The 26,275-nt window shown below is 44.4% G+C and overlaps 1 protein-coding gene and 1 long non-coding RNA gene across 7 annotated transcripts in view; one reads left to right on the top strand and one right to left on the bottom strand.

The window, feature by feature from the left end:
• Nucleotides 1–26,275, top strand: part of AUTS2 (activator of transcription and developmental regulator AUTS2) — a 780,406-nt gene that overhangs the window by 130,572 nt on the left and 623,559 nt on the right. The gene's annotated exons all lie outside the window — the stretch shown is intronic.
• Nucleotides 14,786–25,067, bottom strand: LOC128854161 (uncharacterized). Its single transcript, XR_008453106.1, has 3 exons — nucleotides 24,731–25,067; nucleotides 18,968–19,485; nucleotides 14,786–17,503 (listed from the first exon to the last, which is right to left on the bottom strand). It is a non-coding gene; the product is annotated as an uncharacterized LOC128854161 (long non-coding RNA).

Genomic DNA, 26,275 nt, shown 5'->3' on the forward strand with positions numbered 1-26,275 from the left:
GCATGTCATGGCTCTGTTTTTAGCCATGTATTTATTGCTTCTTCTCATTTTCTCGTAGACAAGAGAGACTATTCCAGTTTCTTAGCTGCAACACCAAGACTCGAGTCATTTATACATTACCTTGCATGGCTTTGGCTTCTTTTTTTTTTCATTTTTGTTCTTTCTGGTCGGTTTTTCTAAGTGATGAAGAATTGATCCAAATTCTCTTACAATTCAACAGACTTTGAATCATGACGCGAAAGGAGAACGATATTTGTTATCGTACCACTCAAAATTGCCCCGTGGTTTAATTCATTAATGTTTATGTGCCATACCGACACAATTGCGTGGAAGTTGTTTTAGAGGTAGGTAGGGCTGGTGCTGAGATGCAGCAATCAGGGAACACAAGAAATGACAAAGCCAATATGCCCAGAAGGCTTGTTTTGATTATTATTATTTGTTTCATGTCTATCTCGGGGTCAGCAGCGTAACTTTGATAAGCAAAAATCCTCAGGCACTTTATTTTAAGGTGAATTCCTGATTCTTTCCACTTAGCGGAACTTCAGTAGTATCTTTGTGTATCTGTAGTATATGTGAACAAGTAATGTGTTCAGTTCTGGAGTCCTTGGCACAGGAAGGACATGGATCTGTTGGAACAAGTCCAGAGAAGGCCACGGAGATGATTTGAGTGAGGGCTGGAGCATCTCCCGTATGAAGACAGGCTGAGAGAGTTGGGCTTGTTTAGCCCGGAGAAAAGAAGGCTCTGGGCAGACCTTATCATGTTCTTCCAGTACCTGAAGGGGCTGCATGAAAGCTGAGGAGGGGCTCTTGATCAGGGAGTGCAGGAATAGGGTGAGAGGGAATGATTTTAAGCTGAGAGAGGGGAGATTTTTATTCGATACTAGGAAGAAATCTGTTACTGTGAGGGTGGGGAGGCCCTGGTCCAGGTTGCCCAGAGCAGTGGTGGCTGCCCCATCCCTGGAGGGGTTCAAGGCCACATTGGATGGGGCTTGGAGCAACCAAACCAGTCGGAGGTGTCCCTGCCCATGGCAAGGGGGTGTCCCTGGGTTGTCTTTGAGGTCCCTTCCAACCCAAACCATTCTATGATTCCAAGAGTCGTCTTTTCCTCTCCCCTGATGAATCACTGTGAAGTTTTTTGCCTTCTCCTGTCTCACAGGCAGCTGCACTTCTATTTTGGGAAAACTGTTATTTTGGGGGATCTCCTAGGTGAAAGGCAGGCAAATTGCCGTCATTAAATAGTAATCCTCTGGAGCCCCAAAATATTGAGCATTTTAATGCTGTTGTATAATCTTGGGGATTATAGATGCTTTATCCCTGTTTATAATAGCCTCAAACACATGAGAGTGTCATGAAGTAGGAGAGGGGAAAATACTTAGCAACACACATTTTTAAGCTAAAAATACTTAAAGCAATCTTGCCTGAATTCCGCCACAGATTAATTTGGATATTCTTTCAAAAATCTATAAAATGCTGGACAAAGAACAATATGAAGTTCTGTGCCCAAAATCAAGTGTTAATGGGGGAAAGAGATACGCTGGTTTCCCTTTATCCCTCTCCTCGCTCCTGGTGGTGCTGTGGATCTGACCAGCAGGTCAGGATGGCAGCTGAGGATAAGGCACTTGGATTAGCAAGTAAAGAAGGAGATTGTTTGGTCATGGCAAGCTGTGAATTAGTTCCCCCACAACATCTCCAGTGAGCTCTGGTGGATTCCTGTCTGAACTGGAAGTTGTGACTGACCTCTGTATGGAGCCAGAAGAGTTGTTCTCCACATTTTTGTAGTGTATTTCTGTGATGGGGAGGGACAGGAACGTTGTAAATTAGTCCTTTGAGTTAGCTGGCTGGCTGAAAGAGAAACGCTCACATCTTTTAATATGGGCATAGAGAAGGCTGAGTGGGTTGTTTTATGTTTGTGCCACTTGTACTGGTAGATTGATGGAACAGTTGGTGACCACCCTGACGGGGCATTGAGGTGCTCGCCTAGCACTCCACATTCAGTCGAACTGTTTCACTGTTGGTGTGCACTGCGGTGAGTACGGTTCTCCTGGCGTGCGGGGAAAGGAGCACCTCTGTTTCTGCTGAAATTCCTCATTTTAAAGCTAGGTTACAAGGCAGAAGTTGGAAGCTACCAGTTAAAATTACATTTCCATAATGCCCTTCATGCCAAGCCTCTCAAAGCACTTAAGAAAATACTGGAAGCTGTACAGCACAAAATAGCACTGGCACATCACTCAAGAAAAACAAACCTCCTGCCTAGATTTGAAAATTGAAAATTTGCAAGACTGATTACTGAGCCTCCAGCTCCTGGCAAGGAGGTAAAAAAGGGGACCAAGTTAGATCAGGGCAATGTGGGGTGTTCCTCAGCGGTGGGGGTGACATTTCCATCAGTGCTGATAACTTCTCTGGTAGTTGTGTCTCTGTTTCACCCACACACCATCATCTTTTCCTAACAACCTAAGCCATTGGATTGGCTTTCCGTCTTCTGCAACAGCAGCACAGTGAGCCTTCTTCAGTTCCGACTTTTTTTTCCCTAGCTTCTGCTAATGCAGATCTTGGCGATAGCAAGTCCAAGCTCTGTTCTCACTTGCTGTGCAGTATCTTGCCTTGTGATATTTTGAGAACACAGTTCTCTGTCTCCCCAGCCTGTAAAGGGGAAAAATGTCTCTTGCATAAAGCAGTCAGACACTCCTGGAACCCTGTGCTGTTTGTGTATATTTACAGGAAAAGTGAACTGCTTTTTTTTTTGCAAACACTTCATTCAAACTCCCTGTGCAGTCATGGCTTAGTGGATCAAACTGATGAGACTTCTTGTGGGCCAAGTAGCTGAGATGAAGTTCTCGTGAGAATCCATTTCAGCCCGAGTGGACAGTGTGGATTTCTGATGGGGTATCAAAGTGTAGAGAAAAAATCACAACTAATAGGAGTTAGTCATGGAAATCAATCCAAGTGAGGTGAAAAAAGTTAAAGAAGTAAAGCTTCCCCAGTTTTAGTGCTAATATGTATTATCTAACACACTTTAGTTCATTTTATTTTCTTAAAGGGATGTGGAGAGCAGTCAGGGTTTGGGATTTCATCTCTGGCATCCTGGGGGCTCTGGAAGAGCAACTGGGAGGGAGTGGCGTCTCTTGGTGAAAGGCTGCATTGGAGGATGTTGTCTCAAAGACCCGATTTCTGCTGTTGCATTTACAAGCATGTAAACTTTTCCCCATGGAGGTGGGGAGCCTTATGTAAGTTTACTGGCTGGCAAGAAATCCTTGCTGCTGTTGTAAGAATAAATGTCTGAGCATCCACAGTGATGTTTGGAGAAGGGGAGGTTCTTGCCTCGCTTTGGGTTCTGCTATGTATTTTCATTAGTTTTGGAGAGCAAGAGCAAAATGACTGCTGTGGGCTGTAGGTTGTTAGTAACTGAGCAAAACCACCTCTACAAGGGAAACCAGCAGAGATGAAAGGAAGAGCAAAACACCTAGATGTTGGTTTCTGTTAAATATGAATTTGTCTGAGAGCAGATACACAATAAGAGGGATGATGGAAGGTGACAAAACCAGTCACCTACCACAAAGCCTCAGTGATCTTGGCATGAAGGAAGGTGAAGTTGCTCTGTTGCTGGAAGTGTTCCACTTCTTTCCTCAGCTGCAAAGAGCGTTTAGCCATCACTCTGCCCAGCACTAGAGCAGCCCCTGGGCAAAAGCCAGAGTTGCATCACGTGTGATGCCTTGCGCCTTTGAACAAGCTGATCACTCCCAAAATAGCCATTTGACCTTCATCTTCTTAAAGCCCTACCATGAACCACTTGAGGGGCTACGGAGCCACTTCCCATATGCTGAAACACTTAAGAACAAAATCATAACAGTTTGGCTAAGTCTGATAGGACTAGGGATTGATGAGCCTCTCTTTTCTTTTTCAGTCTCTTAGCAGGGCAAAATGAAATTATAAAACTCATGTGAAAGGATTTTGTGGAAGCCAAAAGTGTAAGTCTAACGAAGCAGTACAAAGGGATTAGACCTTTAGTAAGATTAGTGTCTATTAAACATGATGATCTGGATGCAGCTTCTAGCTCTCAAGGTCCAGGAATTGCTGATCTCTGGAACCTGAGAGGGAGGACCCAGGAGAGGGTCACCTTAAGCTCCCTGCCAGTTCTTTGCCCGGATAGCTGTTGGATGGTTGAGAATGGGGTAGGGGAAATGCTGGTTGAGTTATGAAGTTCTGATGCTTGAGGAGACTTCATCTTGCCTAGAACGAGTCGTGCGGGTCTCCATTAATCCCCCATCTCCCCAGTATGCATCCAGAATTCATGCAGGCCACAAAAATCAGGTCTTGGTGTGAAAGAGGAGGGGATGAGCTGCATTGGCAGTGGTGCTGCTCGATGGACACTTTCTGTAGATGCTGAATAATGCCATGTGAGCAGAGGGTTAGCTCGGCTGGGGAAGAAACATCTTGCGTGTCCTTCTGTCCCTCCAAAAGCTGTGTTGAAGTCCTGGGCCACTGGAAGGGCTGTGGCATGCCAGGAAAGTGTCAGCAAGTCTCATTTTGGCATTTATGTATGAGGAAGTAAGCACAATCCTCCTACTATTCCAATGAGCTGTTTTTGCCAAGAAAAATCATTTGTAGCTCTTTCTTCCTGCTGTAGTGCTTCTCCAGCAGGCCTGGCTTGGACTGCTTTAACCCCTGGAGTGCCAGCGTGTGCTGCGAGGCAGAGTGCTGCCTTGTGCAAGTCTTGGCAAGTACTCCCACGTGTAAACCGGCGCTGAAGTAGACTGAAACGTTGTCTGGCAGTTAGCTTTTCTTTTTCGTCAAGTCTGTTCCTTAGGGCTGCTGCTGCTTTTTTATGTTTTTCTCCCATTTCTGAGGCTGTAGCAGAGGAGGAGAATGGAGGCTTGGGAAGAAGCATGTTTTCTGAGAGCTGCTTACCTTGCTATGTGGAAGGAAAGGGAAAATGGAGCGGGGAAATGACTAGGTGGGTTGAACCCTGCTCTTTTGTGTAGTCCATCATGATGCTGAATCAACAGCACAGCAAGGCTGCCAGTATGATGTGCTTTTAAAGAATTGCTCACCTGCGAGTTCAAAAGCAGTGCTTCTTCAATCTTTTCAAGAAAGCCCCGAAGAATAGGAGATGCCTGTGCTTTTTATTGTGTACACTTCAGCTCTTGCGATGTTGCATATATGCGCTTTTACCTTTGATCATCAGCTGAGAAGTTTGCAAGACAGGTTTAGTTATGTGAGGAATGGATGCGCTGTTTTGGAATGAGCAATTTCTTCCCTCCCTCTCGTTGCTGGCTGCATTTTAAGTTTATCGCCATTCTGTGTCCTCGAAGCAGAAAGGCCGTTTCCTTTGTCTGTGTGGGAGCTTTACAAGAGAGCAGTGCCTTTGCCCTTTTGTAGAACTGGGCAGCTGCTTTGCTGCGTTCGTGATGAGAGATGTAGCAGTTCATGTTTCTCTACATAGAACAGTGAAAAGGACAATAGATCATTTTGTCTATCCAGTATGCTTTTTATTCCAAAGGGAAGAGGGAAAGAAGGAAATTATTTTGTTTAAAAAAAAAAAAAAAGTAAAGTAGTAGTCTAACCTTTATGCTAATTGCCCCTAGCTTTTAATGAAGCAGTGTAAAATTAGTCCTGTGAGTCTTCATTAATCAAATATAGGAGCTGATGGGATAGTATTAAGATGCTGCGCTACCTCTGCTCCCACACAATGTTGACATTTGCTTATATTCAGGGCAGAAAGTGACTATATTTTTTTTGGTAGCTCGTTAAAATAATTAGCTCTGTTTGGCTTTTTTTTTTTTTTTTAAGTTTCTTTTCTTAAGACATCCTTTTAATGAGGAAAGATGAAAACAGACAGGATGGGTAAAGTCAAAAGAATCAAATTAAGATAGAAAAACTGACTGCTGGAGGCTGCCTTTGAACATAAGATTTGTGTGTGGTGATGGCAGCCGTTGGCAGGAACCTCTGTGCAGACACCTTGTTTATTTGCAGAACTTAGAGCAGAAGCAAGTAATTTCAAGGATCTTTGTTGTTTTGATTTGTTCCATTTTACTTTCCAGAGGTGCTCTAAAACTCGTTCTGCCCCCTCCCTCCCTCCCTCCCTCCAAACGCAGCGCTGTGCTGGTGCACATGGGCGCTGTTATTCTGCGTGCTCATCTGGTGTCACGCTTTGGTGGTGAAGCAGATCTCCCCTCCGCAGGCTGTGCTCTGTTGGTGTTTTGCGTAAGCTCTCAGAGAAGGATTTAAGAAGCACGTTGGTCTTCTGGTAAGCCCTGGGTTGAGGACAAAGTAATGCTTAAAACCTCTCTTCTCGCATTAGAAGCAACCCCTGCTGCATAGCGCTTACTAGAAGTACTTGAGGTGTTCAGAAAGGGCCGGATCCGGGTGCTCTGGTCCAGAATCACATCCGCATCTGCACTCACCAGAGGGAGGGGTAGGAATCTGGTGTTATGGGCGCATCTCCACTTCAAAAGCATTTCTGTCAAGCAGTATTTTCTGCTCCGTCTGCCGCCTAAGTAGAAGCTGCTGTCTGCTGTAAAAATGTTTCTGGGAAAAGCGGCAATGGAGTATGATTTTGTGTTTGAGATGCTGGTGTAGCAGCTTGGGGTTTCTATAGGGTAATTATCAAAGCCGCAGTTGGCTGACCACAGGCAAGGAAGAGCTGGGATAATGATCCTTTCCGTGGAACTGAAAGCAGCCGTTGGCCCTTTGGTGCTTGGCTCTATACAAACATGCAGGAGACGGCTCCTCTCCGGAGAGTTGAACTGGCATCAATGTTAATACGCCCTTTCAGTTGTTGAGATGGTGGCTCTCATTTCAGAGTTCAGGGCTTAGTGGCAGGGCAGTAGAGAGATGATTATGCTGCTATCGCCTGTGTGTCTGCACGTGCATATCTGCAGATGAAAAATGATGGTAGCCCGGTGCGGATATGACTCTCGTCTGGGGATCGGGGAGCCTGCCCTCGGTTCCTGTGTTTGCCATATGGCGTTAGCAGGCCAGCTCTCCTTCTTCTTCCATTTTTCTCTCCGCTGGCCAAGAGTGGAGATAAGGATATCCCTTTTTAATAAAAAAAAGATTTTGGCTATCAGTCAATGGATGGTTTTAAAATGAGTGCTGTGATTCCCACTGCTTAGAAGTGACTGAGAGTTCAGCTGTTTGGTCAGAAAGGAAGTTTGATTTCAAGCCCTGCCCTCCTGGGAAATGCCTTTTCTCTTCCATCTCTCCATTTCTGTCTGTCTACTTGTTTTCAGATAAACAGTGTTTTGTTCCTGATGTGTTTTCTAGTGTGTTCGAGCACTTCTCTCATTCCCAGATTAACAGCTCTTCTCTCCTAGGAAAGTCTTTACATTCTCTCTTTCCAGGGAGCTCCATAAAACTTGTTTCCTCTTATGTGTTTTCTGAAAAGCATAAAACTGGGTAACCCAGTGCTTTGGCAGCCTAAAGGGCAGGAACTATGGAGGTGAGGGAGCAATTCTTAGCAGGGAAAATGCTGTCCTCCTACACTTCAGTTCTTCTTAGGAGCCTCAGCAACCCAGAAGAGCTGCCTACAGTGTGCTCCCACAAAATGCCTGGTTTATCCTCAGACTGTTTGACTTCCCAGCTCTGTGCAACCTCCAGTTTAAAACTTTTTTTTTTCTTTCCCAGCCAGTGCCATTCTCTTCCCTTTCAGTCCTGCTGGAATCCAGTAGTGCAAACACAGATGACTTTGATGGAGAGGAGCCTATAATTATTGTGAAATTCAAAAAGAAAAGAAACATCTAAAGATTAACCATACGCAGTGCTACTCTTATTTCAAAACCCATGTGGTAGGCAGACAAAATCTGTGCTTGGTTGGATTTCCCCCGGGTACAGTACTTAAGAGCTGAATGCAGGAGGAACCCCCCAAGAAAACCCCAAAGTCTGTGTGTGTTTGTCTCCCCCATGCCATGCTTGAAAGCTTTTTTTCTGTGTAGAGCATGTGATTTACATAAGGAGCAGTCATCGTTCTTCACCGCTGATCGTTGCTTATGTATATGCAAACCCTCACTGATGAAGAGTGGGGGGATAATATTTCCATTAATTGCAATGTTCTTTCTGGTCCTCTGGCCAGTCAGAGGAGGGTTGGCGAGGGTCGGATCGCTGTTGAGCTCTGCCTTCCATTTCCGAGTGCCGGAATAAGCTGTTGTCGTTGGCGTGCTGCTGTGCAGGGCTGGGGGCTCGGCTGCCAGACAGGCTGCCTGCGAGCCCTCGGCGTTTGGAGCTCTGTGGCTTTGGCTTTGATTGACCCAGCGCTGCGTGAGATTAAAATTAGGTAGGGAATATTTGCAAGTTTACAATGAAATGGACTCTTGGGTGTCACGCACAAAGGAGCAGAGAGGTAGAGATGGATGGGGGAAGTGTGATTTAAAGCGCTGAAGACAAAGCCTGCAGCCCTAGGCCTGGCTGCTAATCCCATCGCTCATACTGAGTTGTTATAAAATCCTTTGGCAGCACTTAATCTCCGAGCTTTAATTCTGTGTCTGTAGGGTGGGAGTGCAGATGCTTTATCCACACCTTTGTGAAGTGCTTAAAGATCAATAGAAACCAGTTTGAAGTATTATGGTTGTTAATGTAAATGCTTGTTATATCACAATATCTCCAGCATGTTTATTCCACGGAATATATTTATCCATAAAATTCTGTCATATTTATATACAGCTCCAAGCACCCTGGAAGCACCTAGGTGTTGACAGAACAGCTGCAATCTTTTAATATGTTCAATAAATACAAATGGATATAAACAGTATCCATCTGTCAGGCTCGGTTAGATGGTTTAAATGTAAAGCTATTTTGTTCCTGTAATTGTATTTAGATCTGAACTGATAGGGGTTTGATTTTTCTTTGCATAGTGATAAGCTACAAGTTCCTTTGAATTGCTTTGACTCCTGATTTATTGCAGTAAATTAAATAATCCATTCTGTCCTGTTTCACCCCTTCTCCAAGAAAAGAAAGATGAAAAAATAACTGTGGAGGCGATGAAGCGTGCTGCTTACAGTAACCCACCTTTCCCATGCTCGTAAGCACCTGGGCCTGTGACCTCTGTGTTTACAAGCTATTTATTACTGCTTGCACTTTCCTCGGCTACAGTTATCACTTCATTGCCTTGTAAAATCTGATTGTGTTTTATAAATGTATTTGACATTATTGCTGTGCTCAGTGGAGAGCAAGTCTGACAACTTACCCTCGTCCTTCTCCTCACGCATACAACTGCACACACCTTTGTACAAGTCAACATATTTTCTTACCTACGTATATTATTGCTTATGTCGTATTGGAGGCAGTTTTGGATGAATCTCAATTAGATCATTTTTCTAATTAAAATAAGTGCTTGTGGTTGTAATGTGAGCGTGTCTCTGAATACTGAGTAAGTGTGATTCATTGCAGTGTTTTTTCCAACTTCTGTGTGGCGTTTGCTTCATAAAACTTAGCTTCTGGCACGGAGGCATCTCATTACCTTCCTCCTCCTGTCCTCTCGAGCTGCTGTGAGCCAGATGTGCTCAGCTCCTTCCTTCGCCGCAGGCATCCTGTGTGACATCGGGGATAGCAGTCTGTCTTGCTGTAATGGTTCTCCACCTGTAAAACACTTAGCGGAACTCTGACCTCCTCCAGAGAGCTCTTGTGAAGCTTAGGCCGTGAACAAACGCAGAATGTATGAAAACCTGTGGCGGTCTTCACTTGCTGCTCCTCATTACCAGGTACCTGAGCTTGGGGTGGTAGTGCAGCCACTTTTGCCTTTCTGCTGACAGAAGGAACTTTTGATTTCTTCCTCTTTTTGTGTCTTAAGTGTCTCTTCTTAAGGAAGTGATTTAACAACATAGAAATTTATGTCATAGAGAGTTTAGGCATCGTCTCCTCAGCATGGCTACTCCTGGGTCTGGTTCCTGCCAAAGCAAAGTCTTCTCTGCTCTCCATTTGCTGCTGAAGTGGCATGAGTATTATAGAATAGTTTGGTTTGGAAGAGACCTTAAAGATCATCTAGTTCCAGCCCCGCTGTGATGGGCAAGGACACCTCCAACTAGAGCTGACTGCCCAGAGAAAAGGCTGTACAAGCTGCTGCACAGGGAGCTGTGCAGTGATGCTTCTGTTCCCTTATTTTTTAGCTTTATCTTGTAGAGAATATCTTCCCGAGTGTCAGAAATTGGGGACTGAGCTGTCAGGAGTTTTGCTTCTCTGATGGAAGCCTCGTTGGTGTGGCTGGAGCATTTATAGGTACCCTGTAAGCCACTGAACTGCAGTGTGTGGGTTAATGTATCCTGTCGGGTTCTGAGCAATCCGCAAATGACTGGAAAATTTCATAGAGGACTCAATATTTTTCATTCTACATGTATAAAGAGGCAAAGGGCTTTTCTAGTTATCAGAATTGAGAAAAAATAGCAAGAAGTTTATGACAGGTTTTGGTTTAAGTAGAGGAAGAGATTCTTGTTTCTTCTTTCTTTTCTTTAAATGTTCATCTTGTGACTATCAAAGGCTTCATCATGTTGCATCTTGCTCTTGATTAATTATTACTAAGGCAAACAATTGAGTCCATCCAGGCCCGTGTAAGCTCATGGCGTAATTTATTGACCATCTGGCTGAGGATGGGTCCAGCAGCTGGTGGATGATGGAGAAGTCACTTCATACAAGGACCCTCTGGTGAGCTTCGTTAGATCAGACCCACGAGCCACCCTCTGAGACGTGTGGGAGCCACATCTATCAGCAAAGCAATTTGACTTTAAACTTATTTTCCTACCTAACAAGGTTAATTGCTCTTGCGTTTTATGGAATTTGCATGAGCTTTTTGAAGTTGGATAGCAACTGGTGTAAGCAGGTAATAGCTTGGGGTAGCGTCACTGAGTAATAGCTATTAATAGTGGTGGAGTAGAAGTACAATGCACTGCGCTGACATTAATGGTGGGGTTTCCCCTTTGCCAGAGTTTAAGATGCAGATTTCATCGCTGGGCAAATTCAGGTCGTCTTTTTCCCCAAAAGCACTGGAATAACAAAGAACAGGAAACAACTTCCGTGGGATCGTGCAGTGCAGCTTGTGTTACAGCCTGTCTGCCATGGACAGCTTTGATTCTAAGTTGTTCCTTCAAACCATCTCCAAGGATTTCAGTACCGATCTGACAAATGTGTGATTGAAGATTGCTCCTAAAAATTAGAAATCTGCCCAGGTTACATTTTCTTCATGTAGTTCGGCCCTTGATAACTGAAATTCCACAGGCTTTCTGACACACTCAAATATGGAAATTTCTGAATTGCATTTGAAAACGGACGCCAAGCCCCTCTGGAATACTATCTTCTAATCACTGGCCATCTCTTGCTGGCTTTCTCTGAGACTTTTTATACTTTTAGAACATAAAAATCTCATCTGTTTCTTTGAAAGCATGTGTTTCACATTGTTTTTCAAGGAATTATTGTTCCTGACAGGACCACTTTAAAACAGGGAACCTTCCACAAGGATAGAGGGAATGTAGAAGGTTAGCTAAGAAATATCGGCTTGGACAATATGTCAAACCAAGAGGTTGAAGGAAACAAAGACATTTTATAAAATGTCCAAGATATAAAATTCAGTCTTGGTCTTTAGCCCATCTCTTTCTGCTGACAGCGAGAGGTTTGCATGGGAATCATGGCCTTGATGTAGTAACTACATTCTTATTTATTCAGAGCCATATTGCCACATTCAAAGGGAAAACTTGCTCCTTGTTTGACTGGCACAGATTCCGCCCTTGTTTCTTTTCTGTTGACTGTGCCTCATGCTCTGTTTGCTTTTTACTTTGCTTTCCACGCTAGAGCTCCTGTCCTCTGCTGCTTCCCTGTCTGTCTTACCCAGAGGACATCCCTCCAAATCCCTTCCCTGGTTTGTCTGCAAGATGACATAATTCCAGTCAGTTTGACTAATTCTGGTTAGTCTTCCATGATCCAGCCTGGAGGACAGCTTTATCTCAGCCTTAGAGGCAAATACCTTTTGAAGAAGCACCAGAAAACTAATAGTCAGGTACCTCTCACTGATGCTCAGGGCTGGGTGCCACCACTGCAGTCCGCCTGGGGCAGAATGGGTGGTGTGAGCCTCCTCTCTTAGGTGCACACCTCACCTTAAGCTGTGGTCAAGGTTTTCACATCTTTATGGTTATACCTCTGATTATTAAAAAGCGTGTGATTTATTTAAAGGCACGAAAGGAAAAAGACTTACAGATGGAGCCCAAGGAGATGGAGCCAGATGTTAAAATGGAGATGTGGAGGCTAGAGACAAAACATTAATCAGTGCAGTCCAGAGTGTGACAGCTTTATCTTGCACATAAAGCAAATATTCCTGGGTAAACAAACTGCACTCTTTTACACAAGATGGTCTGTTGTAGCAATTAGCTGAGTAGTGAGCAATGAGCACCCCTTACCTGAGCTGAGCAGGAAGACATTAGTGCTCGTGCACATGAGCGGAGTTAGTGTAATCAGCAGTGATGGATTGCTGACAGGCCTCCGGCTGCAGGGCTGGATCCTGTTCCACAATAGAAGCTGGGAGGGGTGGGAAGTGTGGAGAAGGTGCAGATGTGTTGCTATTGTTTGTAGGCAGCTGTACAGAGCTTTTTCCTACACTTGAGACTGAAACCTCTTTAGGTGGCACTGACCTTATCGAATAAACATTGATTCGAGAGAAAAACACCCCACTTACATTCATCCATTTGACAGCCAATGGAAATGCACAGATGTACTGGGAGCTCCCTCGCGGAGTCAGACTGAGAATTCTGTGGCTCTTCTTCACTTCCAGCCTAAACTCCGCTATTAAACATCTATTTCCACTGCCCCCTCTTCCCTTTGCCCATGCCTACTGCCCTGCTTTCACTTTGTCCTTCTTTTGCCTGTCAGAGAATATTTGGTTTTTTTGGACCTTTAAGACTGGCAGCACTGGAAAATTAAGTCGTCATTTTGTCTGCAAACCTGCCACGGTGTCGACGTGCGCCTGGCAAGCTCCCTGCCAGTGGCTTCAGCCTCTGTCTCGGAGGATCTTCCTGCTGTAGGTGTGAGAGGTAATTCGCATTCAATACCTGTCTCTCCCCCTTCTCTTGAGCTGCCAATTACGTAGCATTGTGTCAAGTTAGATCTGGGGGTATGTATATAAGGACCACAATTAGCTGGCTCTGGGCTTGGAAATGCTGCGGGTACTGACAGTCAAACCTGCCAGTAAGATGAAGCAAGTGGAGAAGGACAAAACAATCTGGATGCAATTAGACTCCATCCCACCTTCTCCCATAACCCTTTTGAAACACAGAAACGTGCATCTTCAAGGCTGAAAAAGTTTGGGCTCTGTCCCCCATCCTCTCTCCCTACCTCCCACTCCTCTCTGTACATCTGCGCTTGTGCTTTCCAGCAGGGAAGAAGAAATGCTGAGTCCTATGGGGGATTGTTCCTGCGGTGTCTCTGGCTCAGAGCGTAGCTGGAGGTGGTGGATCTCCCACGGGAAATTTCTTCTCGTGAGGTTTATGGCTCAGTTTTGCGGATTTCAGGGAGGCTGTTTCTGTTCAGAAAGGCAGATGGGAGTCAAAGCTGTCGGAAATGCACCTCCTGAATGCTTTTTCATGCACCCCTCACTGATGAAAATATAGCCTACTTCTTTTTCTTGCTTCCCCTATAAAAGATACATTGGGTGGAGCTCATCTGTCTAGAGGAAAGGAAGGCAGGGTAGTTGAGTCTAGATTCTCTTTCTGTCTGTCTTTTGATCCTCCTGTGTAAGTTGAAGGTTTCAGAAATTATTAAAAGCTTCATGCGGTGTGAATGCTTTCAGAGGAGACTGAAGCAGCAGAACTAAGTTCCAGTTGTACGGTTTTCTCCCAGGCTCAGGTCTGGGATATTAAATACCGTCATGCTTATCAACACGGTCAAAAGTTCAAGATGACTGTAGAAGCAGATTGACTTTGCACATTTTCAAAGCCTTGTTTTAAACCTACTCTTATCAGCTTTTTGGGAGATGTTGAAGTGAAACTGGGGAATATAATGCTGATTGAAACAGGCTCCTGTGATGCAGGATTTAGAGGTGCACAGTAAGCTTCCCTGCTCTGTCAGTGGCCACAAAATAGCTAATACCTGGCATGGTGCTATAGCTTATTTAATCCCTCTGATTAAGAAAGTGTTATCCTTTCCCTTTGTTCTTTCTGATAGGCAGCAATCACCTGTCACTCCTTTTTAGCATATCCCACACAATAAATGAATGCTTCAGCTCTCATAGTGAGTAATAACAAGAACAACTTTGCACTTAAATAGTGTCTGCGGTTTCCAAAGTGCTTAAGACACTCACAGCTAACTCTGTCACTGTGTATTCAACAGTAATTTGACATACATGGAGACCAAAAGACTGATGCTAGTAAAGCCTGTAGTCATCAAGTCATGCTTTTGATGAAGAATCCACTCTAAATTGATCAGTCCCTTTTTTTTCTAGTAGAATAAATTGTCGTTGAGCTGAAAATGAAATTAGTTTTATGAGTAGTACAGTTTCTTATCCTAGTCTCCAACCAATACTGCCCCTCCACCCACAAGGGGTCCGTGGTTCTGTCTCGGTAGCAAGCACGCCTCAGCAACATTCTAAACTTGTAGGAGGAAGCTCTTTCACCACTTTCCCTGCTTGAATATAAGCTGCAGCCGGTTTAAAATAATCAGCAGTTTTATTATCTGCTCTAAATATTGCATTGCTACATCCTGCAGAATGAGACGATGTCTTCAGAATCTGCGTGTGCTGCCAATGTTTCCTCTAAACAGCGGGGAGAAAACAGTCTTTTCATTCTGAAGCAGCATCAGAAGAGCTGTCGTGTGTGTAATGCCCTGTCTTCCAGCTTGCAGTCTCTGAATGTGAGATTCACTTTATCATAATACAGTAAATCATCTGAGAAACGCACACTTGGGGATGAACAGGATTATGCTTTCGTTAGTATCCGATTGCCTTTTTCAGCAATCCTTTCTCGGACGTAGCTTCCATCAATGCCGTGGCTCCTTGCAATTGCTGTAGTTTCTGGGGCTGTCGCATGCTGGATAGGAAGAAGCTGTGTTGGTTTGTATCTCAGGTCTGTTCAAAATCAGCCTGACTATCTTATGTCGTGGTAGTATTAAAGTTGTCAACCTTCACCGACAGAAACAGAGACCCAGAACTGAGTTATGTGGGTGTTCTCACTTAGGAGAGCATCAAGACATTGAGTTCACGTCTGTGGTACCTGCTGCAAAGTTCCTGCGTGGATTTTTTTTAACTCTGTACTACTGTTACCCATTATAAATCAGTAACAGGATTATCTCCACCTCATCAGTTCCTCTAGGCTGGAGGAGGAATTGGAGACACTCGGCAAGACGTGAAATAGGGGTGACTGGCCTTACTGGCACAGACTGCACACCAAAACCTCCGGAGCGGTCCAGGAGGAGGAGGAGGTGCCCCTCAGGTCCAAGCGGCACAAAAGCCCGTGGGCTGCCCTGTGTCCCCTGCACCCAACTGCGGTCATCTCGCAGCTCCCAGGCCAGCACTGCCTGGCCCACCGCAGGTGGAGTGGTTTGCTGCTTGCCTGATAGTCGTGTCATGGGCTGTGGCTGCGTCTGGTGTTGAGAAATGGGACTAGTGGTGCATTTCCAAAGGACTGTCTTCTTCTAAAGGTTAGAGGAGTCCAAGGCATCTCTTCAATACACATCCTATGGAGATGACAGCAAGCTGCTAGAAAACAATGACTTATGGTGCTTTTTCCTCCTCTAGTTTTTTCTTTTTTCTTTTTCCTGTCCATCAGCCATATCTGCTTTTTAGCATTTTGGAAAGACAAGGTGAATGACAAAGACCTTTGCTACAGCTCAGGAGGCTAAAGCAAAGTGATCCTAATCAGGAGATCCAGAGCTATGCTAGTTTGCTCAAGGTTTTCATGTTTTCTCTAAGGTCTTCTCTTTTTAAGCAGATTGAGACCCAGAAGTTAGATTAACCGTCATCATAGACTCTCCCAATTAGAGACTGGGGAGAAAGAACTACAGTAGACTGGTGTTTGTAATTGTGTGGTGAGCAATTACCCCTTGGGACATTCAGGCTAAAGTGGGAGGAAGGGCACAGTAGAGAGAAGCACGCTGCTAAAAATGTCACTTTAATTGGGCTGCCTGACACAGAAGGATTTTGACATTCAAGAGCTTAGACCATCTGTTGTGTAGTAGGCCTTGCTTTATAGATGTTTAACTTTTTTTTTTTAAGAGTACACTGAAGCAGCATTACTGATTCCCATGCCATGAAGCTGTTAGACATGGAAAGCTCAGTGAAAACACTTGAGCTGAGGCTCTTGAAAGCAGAAAAGTGGTCTCAAGCAGTTTAACCGCTACTTCGAGTGCGCAGTTTGCTATGGTACATTCTTCTCCACCTACCCCCAACCCAGCTGGGTTTCTGTGGGGAATTATCTTAATGCTATATAGAATTATATAGCATTGCGTGCCTAAACACAGGGTTTTGTGTATATGTGTGTGTGTGTCAGTGCAAACATTCATGAAATATTGGTGTAAATACAGTGTGTACAGTACTGTCAAAGAGTTGCAAAGTAGATGAGACTACATATGAATAGGGCTCTCTATGTCAAGACTTAAAGTATCCATGAACCGAGCTCTTCTCTGTACCTGGAGCAGTCCCTTAAACTGCAAGAGGAGCTGGTTTTCTTCTTTGAAAGTGCTGAAAATGTGTACTCCGTCACATGCTTTTCTCATTAGAAAGTCTGTTTTGGTTTCCAGAATTATGCAAGTAAGGCAGAAACGCGTTCATACTTTGATTTGATATACTTCGTTAAGGTTGTGTAACTGCTAGCGTGCTTAATAAGCATTAATATTTTTTAAAAATTAATAGGAGTTACAGTGAAGAAAAACACATGCATGCTTAATTAAAAATATATATATATACTTAGTGCAGGAAGGCTGCAATAGTAGCAGTTATTGCGGAGGTACTCGGCATTCATGGTTCTGTTCCTATGGTTTTCATCAAAGTGGGAGCCTCGGCTCTAAAATGTGCAGTGAGATCTTGTAGAGAAGAGGAACTTTCTGGAAGAAAAGGAATTTATTAGCCAGCAAAAACACTGAAGTGCACAGATTCCAAGTTGATTACTGTGCGTGGGTTTAAGAAGCTGTTTGGTCCGACGTTAAAACTGAGCAGCATGTTCACGTTGGTGGGGATCGCATCGGTCTCTTCCACGGCCTCCCCTGTCACGTATCGCAGTTCTTCTCTTCTGTGATTATGGATATTTGTCTTTAGAATTTACAGTAACGGAATCCTGCTCTTTGATGGGATTTCTTGGAGTGAGTGAAGCCTGTGTCATAGCGGGGACAGTTATGTGTGGTGGCCTCCGTTTTGATAGCTGAAGGATCCTTATGGCTGCAGTTTTGAGAAGTCTGAGCTTTTGTATGGTGCTGTGGGACTCCCTGGCTTAGAAAAGTCCTCTTTTGCATCGGGAAGGTGAATGGGAAATGCTGCTGCCTCTCTCTATTGTGGGAGTCTCCTCCATGCTGGCAACAGGATGCTTTCTTGCAGTGTTCTTTGTTGCTGCTTTTAAAAAAAATTCAAGGAAGAGAAGAGCAATCATAGTTAATAATGCAATTACAATCAGGGAAAGATGTTTATCCTGTAAGAGTCCAACTGCTGGAAAAGCCCTAGGGCATTCTGGGAAATGAGATGCAAATCTCCAGGATTACCTCTTCCTAAAAATAACAGAATCAAACAACAACAACAGTCGTTGCTCGGCATGGTGTATTAAATGGCCAGTCAAGAAGCTCCGGCTACTGCAGCTGAAGGACCAACCCAAGCTAAGCATTAACACTGCAGCTCAGCCCAGCGTCACCGAAGGGAGAGTGATGGGTGAGTGTGTTACAGGCACCTCTCTCTGCTCAGCTTTCGTGCTGCAAAAACATGATTTTAAAGTGTTCGGTGGGCTGGAGCCTTCAAAGGCAAAAGCTCCATGAGGAAAAGAATCCACATCTCATTTTTCTCTGTAGTCCAAAGCCCCTGTGGTGCTTCATGAATGAAGACGTACCTTGGTGAAGCTTTGTGACTACATTAATTTGCACCATCTTAACTCGTACACTGAGTTGGCCACAAGAAGTGTTATTCATGGAATGTAAATTTTGAAGATGCTTTGTTAGTGTTAGAGCAGTGGCAATGCATGCACTTCACTGCTGCCTTTAAAATCCCATCAAACTGCGGGCTGCACTGCTTAATTTATCTTGTATAACATTGGGTGCACCTTGTGTATTTACATTTTCTGGTTACCAAGTAGCATTAAACCTAAAATCAGTTGTAGGATGACATCAGCCTTATTCTCTTAAGATCAAATATTAAACATAACCATTTCAAGATCTAGTCTGACTTTAATTTCAGTAAAATGTTAGTTGTAAAAACCTTAGTGTTGGCTCTCCAGGCTTCACTGGATCTGAACTAAATTACAGACCTGTGTAGCAGAGCACGTGAACCTCGGCCAAAACGTGCTTTTCATTCAAAGAAGTAAAATCAAAATCGTCTCAATGAGATGAACTTAACTTGTATCCCTCCAAACTGAATTTGCGTATTTGAATCCACTTGCACTGGAAACAAAGGATTCAAACACAAGTTTTCCTCTATGAGATGATTAATGAGGGCAGGATCAACATACTTTCAATATTTTATTCTAGGATTCAAGTAGGTAGATTAAAGGCTCGTGGGAATTAAATATGTATTTAAAATAAAAAAAAATATTTAGAGGTGTTGTCATGGTATTCTTGTACTCATTTGCTAAGATTTTGGGGAGATACTTTCAGAAGAGGTCCTGAATTTTCACAAACTCCTCTTTTGGGGTGGTAGTGCAGTAAATCTTACTTTCTTTGAGTCCATTCCCTGTGAGAAGGTGAACTTCGCATGTTTGCTGCCCTCCTTTATCACAGGGAGAGCACACAACGTTTTTTTCCTCTTTTGTGTCATTCATCGGCTTTGTTCACATTCATTTGCGCTGTCACACATTGTCTGGGGAAGGCAGCTTACCGTCTACTGCTCAGGTACAGCTTTGTGTCAAAATCTCTGTTTTCATTCCTCTGGGGAGTCTGGGATTTCCGCAGTCGAAATGTTTGGCGTTGTGTAGATGCACGAGTGTCTCGTCACTCGCCTCATGAATGGTGGATGCTCGGCTTTCCCCTCCTCACCTCGCTGCCGTCCCCTGGGGTTACAGAGATGATAGCGGTGGAGCAGGCGAGCACAGAAAGCCACTTACGACACTCTGTTGCTCTAGTAACACGCTCGCTCAGACATCTTTGTGTAATCAGATGCTCTCGTTTCCTTATTGTCAAAAATCCAGAAAGTTGAGGTGCCCAATATAAGGTTTTTGGCTATCAGAAGATAATCCTGGGTTATTCATTCATAGATTGCTTCTAATTGAGGGACCCCCGTGAGGACAGTGTTCCATTTTGGGTGACAATGTGTGTGATGGTTTTCTGGATGTCAGAGTATTGAATGCTGCTGTTGTTTGTAGCAAGGTTGGTCGTAGCGAGACAAAGCAATATGCACTGCAATAGGAAAAGAGACGGGGTCAATAATAGAAAGTGAAATGATAAAAGAAGAGAGGAATAGGAGACATAAAGCAATATGAAGTTAAACCATCTCTGTGTGTTTGGAGGAGGTTGTGGCTTAGCTGGGGTGAAGAGCACATCCTGGTGAGGTTTTTCCTCTGGACCCCAGGGATCCCGCCTGTCCCCTTCAGCTGAACTGTCCTAAGAGGACAGTTTCCCAGCAATAAAGGAAAACTTCATTTTGGGCTGCCTCACCCAGGCTTTTTTCCATGGAAACCCAACTGTTTGCCATATCTCCTATATTATATCAAGCCTTTGGACGTATCTGCAGGTTTTCCATCCCCTCAATAGCTCATCGGCCAGAGAGACTCCCGTACCCGCAAGCGAGGCCGCTGGTTTGTACTGCGTTGACTGCGGGAAAATTTGGTCCTTGAATTAACAATCAAAGACCAGACCTTGCCTTTAGGCACCCACTTGTGCTATAAGGGAAGGAAAAACCCTGCACTTTAAATTTCACATTAAATACAACGTACCGCAGCGTGCGATCGCTCAGACTTACTTTGCTGTGGGATGGATGGCAAAGTACAGATCAAAGAGACCAAACCGGGAGGGAGCAGAGGGGAGCCAAGCGTTTCCCTGCCACGCTCCCACGGAACCTGCTGCCGCAGGCGTGAGGAAACACTGGCAGGGCAAGGAGACTAAAGCCGCCTGTTCCAGGAGCTCTTTCCCAGCCCTGGGGATAGCGGAATCGGAGCAGATGTAAATATTTCCCCTGGACGGTGTTGTTACTCGTAGACTTGTTACGAGTTGCTTTTCCAACTGTACTGGGATTAAGGAGTGAGGACAGAAAGGGCGGAAAAAAAGCTTGCATAAATATTTTTTGACACTTGGTTTAAACCTGCGGAAGAAGTCAATCTTGTCAATATTCCCATAGAGATCTTTTTGCAGCTGAGGCTTAGCGAAGAGCTTTGCTTGCTGCGTGGCGCTGACTTTAATCTACAGCAGTTGGAGTATTAAAAAGAGAAAGAGATTTTGAGGTAAATACCAGGTGATCGTTCTGTCTTACACAGGATGGATCTGGGCCAAGACTAATTTTAATTTTTAACACTAGCGTGATCAAAGAGGAGGGGGAAAAGGCCCAACTGTTCTCTGGCCAGTGAAGCAGGCTGCCTACTCGTTTATTCCCAGTGTCAGAAGTCAGCATCTGCGCTGCCAAGTTCCGAGTCATCAAATGGCTTTGGTTAGGGGAGCCAGCAGTGCAAAGCTGCTACGGCGGAGTTACCGGGTCAGCGAACTGGACTGTTTATGGGTTTGAACTGCGTGGGGATAGGGAATTTAAACGTTCATTGCCGTGATCAACTGCAGTAAGGACAAGGCAACTGTGCTTTTCAGTGTTGTTGCTAAGCTGATGTTGGAACTGTGTAGAAATGAGTTTAATGTTACTAAAAGAAAGATTGCGGGGAAGGAATCCTACCCATTGAGCTGTGTTTTATTAGCTGCTAGCAGCGGGCATAGGATCTACGTTACGTAGCTAAGCTGCTCCAGTTCCACCCAGGAGAGGTTACGTGTGTTTGCATGGTTAGTAAGCTGCGATTAATTTATTCTGTGGCTTTGGCAGGCTCTGGTAAACTGAACTGGTTATAGGGAATTATGGGAGAGTATCAGATGCCAAGTTTACTTTGGTCTGATGAGACAAAGAGATTTGGAGTTGTTTAGAACTCTTCTCATTTTGTTTGCTATTGGAGTTCTTATTCCAGTTTGTAAGTGGGAATACAATTCTACCTGCTGTGTGTGTATAGGCTGGGGAAGGGTTTCTTCATTCACACAAAGGCAGGGAGCTGCAGACATCCGAGCTGGCCATCCTTGTCAGAGGGTGCTGGAGGCTGGCTGTGCACATAGCCTGATCTGCAGAAAGGGACATTGCTGATGTGTTGACCTTTGGATAATTATCTTGATTTGTTGCCCTGTGGCTTATTAGTTTAAACTAAACTGGTGAATAACATCAATGAAGGTCAGTTCAGTTCTCTTTTGTCAGAGCAAGGCACAAGCCCAGCTTGAACTGAAACAGGATCTAATCAGGTATTGACCAAGAAAGGTACCGGGGCTGTTCTACAGTCTGGAATGTGGAAGCATCACAAAACAGACGCTTAAATACAAACTACGAAATTTTGGTGCAGATCTGAGTTTTTCCCTAGGCTGGGTTATTCTTGCCTTGAGTTTTCTCTCTGATGCATTTGAACTGAAAACGTGTGCAAATGCTTGTAACTTCCACACTTTTGCTGTTAGTTTGTTATGTAAAGGGCTTGCCCTTCTCCAGACCGAGCTCATTTGTATTGTTCTGTGTTGAAACAGCTTGGAGTTGTCAGATATGTGGGATACAATGGCACTGTCATGGTTGGTGCCTGCCCAGAGTCTCTCCCTGGTATTCTTTGTTATAGTTGCGCAAATAGTTCTCCATTAAAGGAACTAATTCTGGCCCGATCACCATTGAGAGCCAGGAATAAATGAAATCCAGTCTTTTCCGTTAAGTAGCATTGTGGGTTATGGTGGAGAGGAAAAAGCCCATCCCCTGTTGCATTAGGAGGAAAGAAAAGCCTGCTTTTCCAATTTAGTGGAGTGATTCTATGGATATGGCCCTGAATCTGAAAATCAGCAGTAGAGCTCAGATCCTTCTAGGTGATCTATTTATCTATCAGTGTTGATCCTTGCAACTTCTCTGTAGACATGAGTAGTATTCCAGTCCTGGAATTTTGGGCAGAGACTTTTGCAATCCCAGAGTAGCTCATAGGTGTCCTTGGGTGGGAGAAGCAGCAGTTAGATATCCCTCCTGCAAATCCACGTACAAGCGACCCACAGCAAAGCGAAGACCCCGTGGCATTTCTCCATGCACTGGTTTGCTCTTTAAATGCTAATCCTCTTCTGGAAGTGCAAGAGCTTTATTCTGCTTTTGTTTCCTGGAGTATAATTTGGAAGCAGCTCTAGTACTGGTAGATGGTATCAAACAAGTGTCACAGAGGGAAAAATTTGGCCTTAAGCTAATAGAAAATTTGTCCTCGTGCATGTTCTTGGACTCCACTTGTGAAAGCTGTAAAGCGGTTCGGGATAATATCTACTTCCATTATTTAGCTGCATAAAATACCTTGAAGGCAAATAGCGCATCTATAAATTAAGCTTCTGAAGTGCCGGTCAGGTTACTTGGGGGGTTTTGACAGTGAGATTATTGACGGTGTAAAGTGATAGTTCTGCTCTTGAAAAGCTCATTCTCCTAACACAAATCACAGCACTGGCAGGATTTATTGAACTGCCTGATGGAGAGGTACCGTACAAGCTACTATTAGTCCATTTCCTCAGCTTTGCCATCAGGAGGCTTTAAATAATTGTATTTGAAAGAAATGTCAGAGTGACAGAATTGGGTGCAGAAGGCCATAGATATTCCCTCTCCGCTCCACCCCGCCCCTGGTCTTTCTCTCTTGCCTTTTCTCCCTTCCTCTCTCTTTGTATTATTTGATTATTTCAGAGGGAGAGGTCTTCCCCAGCTGTGTAATTGGAAGGTTTCAAGTCATCGTCTGCCGCTTTAGACACAGTCTTGCCACAGTGGTGCTGCCGGAGTGGGAAGCTTACCAGGTTTGTGCAGTCCCACGGATTTGTTTAGACAACTAAGGATGCTCGTGCCGGGGTCAGCGCTGCCACAGAGGGCTGATAGAGCACCTGTGAACAGCACAAAACGTGGAATGGTGGCTTTGGTAGTCTCCAGGGAACAGAGGTGCCACCCCTGGAAAGCTGTTGGGAAGGCACAGACTGCCCACGAGTTCCTCTTTAAACAGGCTTCTTGTAAAGGCTTCGTATGAGAGGAGAAGCAGCTGGTGTGCATGGGAACCGGTGGATCTGAGAGGAGAACATGAGTGTCCTTGGCCTCAGCAGTTCTGTGAGACACAACCTGCCTGTGTCCTACCACGCTCTGCTGACACCGCATCCCAGAACCTCTGACTGCACGTGCAGAGCTTGGTTGTTGCCCTTCAGCGTATTATTAGGAGGAACAAATGCATCGCTCCAGCTCCTGCAGGGAGATGCCCTGCGTCCGTCCGGCAGCAGTGCTGGCCAAGCTGCCTCGCTTCAGCTGGATTAGTGTTGTGTGCAGGAGAAGTTGAGGTTAATGGTGTTGGATAAACGTAATGCTAACCTTTGAGGTGACCTAAGTGACAGCGGGGTCAGAAGGGATTTATCCTCGATCTTACTTTGTCCTTCACAACGTTGGCATCGTGCTGACCCGTCCCATTAACAGACGGATGGGGCTGAGCTGCCCACGAGGAGGATTCTGCCCCACTGCAAGGTTGATGTGTTAAATGTGTTTAAATGCACAGGCATTAATTGATCCTCAAGGACATGAAGCTGGACTTCTAAGATATTTTTTTATGGCATTTTGCTGCCCACTCTGCACTGTCCCTCAGAAAATTTTCACGCAAGAATTGTTTTGGAATTCCTGGATTTCCCTGTAGCCTGTTTGTGTCAGTTTGATGTATAACCCAACCGTAACTTTCTCTGGAGACAACAGAGGGTGGCCACCGAGTAGTTCTTCTCCTTCTGAGGCTTTGAAGGTGTTTGTGAGCCCTTTAATTTAATAATCTCAAAGTAAGCAAGGTTCATGACTTGCTGGAGGTGGAGGAGCCTGGTTTCTTGAATCTCTGAGCAAGTCACATTGTTCTGTGTATTTGAAGAAACCACTGAGTTCTCTCTGAGTGCTTTGGGCTACTGAATTCATGCAGAGGCTACTGAAATCAGAAGAGAATACCTCCTGGAGCCTTGGTAACAATATTGCTTATCAGCTCTCTTCTGTCACAGCAAGAATGATAGCTCTCAGTGTTCGCATGTGATTGTTTAGGGGAAAAGCAGCTCTAATTTATTATGAGCCATCAGAAAAGAGAGGAGAGGGGCATCTTTTTTGCTGGTGAAGTAATTTTGATAATGAAATAGACACGCAATCCTAATAAAACATACATGTAGCTTTCTTAAGAGAGAGAACTTGTAAGCATCTGCTGATGTTTACGATAAAACTGTGTAGAAGGTGCGAATCGTTATTTTACAAATCCTTTTATAAAGCTGAGGTGCATTCGTGTGCTCCATTCCGTGGGCTGTTTCACATGTCCTGTAGTGTTAAGAATTTATCTGTGTGGTTCTGCTGGACTGTTGTAGAAAGCTGCCCTTTTAAATAGCAAATGGAAAAGAAAAGCAAGATGTAACATACCTCAATCTTTTCCAGGGTGTAGAGAAGAAATGCCTCCTTTTCTTTTCATTTCCCTCTTTTTAATGAACTTGGCCTTTCTGGGGAGGTGGTATCTCAGAGGGTTGATGGCTCCAGAGGGTGCCCATCTCTGGTTTCTCCAGCAGAAATTTGGAGAATCTCTTTTCCTCTCATGGTTGGATGCAGCTTTGAAGAAGGGATCTCTGGTCCCACACAGGGAAGTAATGTATTGTTCCTTTTCAGTCACTTCAGCCCTACTCCCTCATACCCGAACTGCAAACTGATTTTCAGTTCCAAAACAGATCTGATAAGATTTTGACTCCAGAGTGTTTCTCCCATAGCTTCCTTATTATCTCAGCAAGCCCTGAACAATAATAAGCCTGTAAACACACGGTTTGTAAGCCAATTACAAGCTTCCCAGTATTGTAATACGATTAGTCAGCACTGACTCATTTGTTTCATGAAGGCAAATGGAGGGGATTCAGGGATTAGTTTGTTTGGATGTACCAATTTGTTGCACAGTCTAACTTACTTGTTACAGAAATCACAGTTCCTGCTCATCAGCTGGCTTCTCTTTTGCTGGGAGGCTGCATATGCAAAATCCTCGCTTTCCACCAGCGTCATCCAACTTGCCTTTGCAAAGGAAATAATGTTAAATGGAGCTTTTCATTTAATACAAACCTTTCCCATATAACTCCAGAGAGTTAAATGCGGCACAGAATGTAAACTCTGAACCGCTCTCCATAGTATGTCTGTGTAGCTTCCATCTTGAGGTAATTATCTCCAAAGCATCCCGCCGCTCCCATGGACTGGTGATCCAGCTAGTACTTAGTGTCTGAATTAAGGTTTGGAATTGTTGCTGCTTTCTTTGTAACAGAGACGAGAGCCCAGATGGTTTGGGTTATTGGTAATGGATTCCAGCGCTCTGAAATCATTCACTCAAATCCAGCTCCAATCTGCACTAACCCAAAGTAATTATTATTTGATTGCTAGTCGGTGATGTAAAGTGAGTTGGTCATCTCAGCCTGGGTGGACAGATGTCCAAGTTAAACATAACCAGCTTAACAACTGCCAGCAACTCTTTGAAACTCTGTAAAGGATATTGCTGAAGACGCTCAGATAAGTTGGGCTGGGAGTTTTCTTCTCTTGCTGGCTATTTGAATGGAGAAAGAAATCCAGAATGGAAAGCTGATAAAGCCTCTGTGGACTCTTACCGGAAAATGGATTCTCTGGGCTCATGGCTGAGTGCTGAGTGGGAGGAAAAGGCTTTTTCTTTTGTTATTGAATGTCTTCTGTCTTGAGTCTCTGTACCGGTGCAGAGTGCCTTGAAGGCAGCACAGTGATGTGATAGCATTAGGGGCTTGTGGATGGGCATAAGCATGAGAATTACTCGTGAGGAAGTGTTTCTCTGTCTGCCTTCTCACTTGGTGGGGTTTTGTGTATGCTTTCCTGGAAGCTGTGTTTCTTTGCCGATCTTGGAAGCCTTTAAAAAGGGGGGAGTGAAAACTCCACACATTCAAGCTGTTTATATTATTTCTTTCCCTCTTC

The sequence above is a fragment of the Cuculus canorus genome, chromosome 20 (assembly GCF_017976375.1).
Source record: "Cuculus canorus isolate bCucCan1 chromosome 20, bCucCan1.pri, whole genome shotgun sequence".
Classification (NCBI taxonomy): domain Eukaryota; kingdom Metazoa; phylum Chordata; class Aves; order Cuculiformes; family Cuculidae; genus Cuculus; species Cuculus canorus.